The sequence below is a fragment of the Mastomys coucha genome, unplaced genomic scaffold, assembly GCF_008632895.1.
Source record: "Mastomys coucha isolate ucsf_1 unplaced genomic scaffold, UCSF_Mcou_1 pScaffold21, whole genome shotgun sequence".
NCBI classification, from domain to species: Eukaryota; Metazoa; Chordata; class Mammalia; order Rodentia; family Muridae; genus Mastomys; species Mastomys coucha.
In genome coordinates, this window is record NW_022196904.1 from 93,872,957 (window position 1) to 93,874,047 (window position 1,091).

The window sequence follows — 1,091 nt, forward strand, 5'->3', positions numbered from 1 at the left end:
AATAATGTTGATCAGTAAATGCCATTAACAATAAAATGTAAATCAGCAACCTATAAAAATAAGGAAAAATAGACATTAAGATATCGATTAAAATATGAAATACATACAACATTTTAAAAACAGATTCAACATGCCATGTTATTTAAACAACACAAAATAATTTAAATGAAGGAAAATTCATTCAATATTTTCATATCTTAGAAACTGGAAATGTACTATATATTAATATGGATTTAAGAGGCATTGTATAAGAAATAATAGGAATTTAAAGGCAAAAATGGAGAGTGGATGAAAAAAAGGTATTTTGGGGAAATATCTCTCCTCTTCCTTATCATCTCAGTGATGATGGTGATGATGATGATGATGATGATGATGATGATGATGATGATGATGGTGATGATGATAATGGTTATGGTGATGAGGATAAGATTCTGATGGTGATTATTACAGATACTAAAACCATATTCAGAACTGAGTAAGCACACCACAAAACTAAGTTCTAGCTTTCAGAATATTCCTGTGTATTATACCAACCATAGAATCAATATTATTACCCCTAGTCTATGTATTTTAAAAATTGTTACAACTATTGATTAATATATAACATGTATTCAATATTTATACTATGGATGAATGTATGTGGATAGATGGGTAGACAGTCTTAACCTGACTTTTCTTCATTTACCACCTTTGTAAATGGGAACAAAATGCCAATCTCAGATATATTTTGATATTTAAATAATACTTACAAATACTAAGAAATTTCCTTAAATGTCACCTAGAGCTCTTTTCCCAAAAAACAATCTGAAGTATTATCCTTTTCAGAGAAAAGTAAAACTAAAAGAACTCCTTGGCCTATTATGTGCTGAGGCTATGGGTATGGATGAATACAAAGAGAGATCTAATGAAGGCTGAGTGGATGTGAAAACTATTGATACTGAGTTTGATGTGAACATATCACAAAACAGCTAATTATAACACATATTTGAAAATAATTCCATAGTACATTAGTAAAGGAAATGGGCTATAATATGGGCATATGTCAATCTAAAAGAGATATTTCATCATGTTTCCAAAGCAGTTTTTGAAGA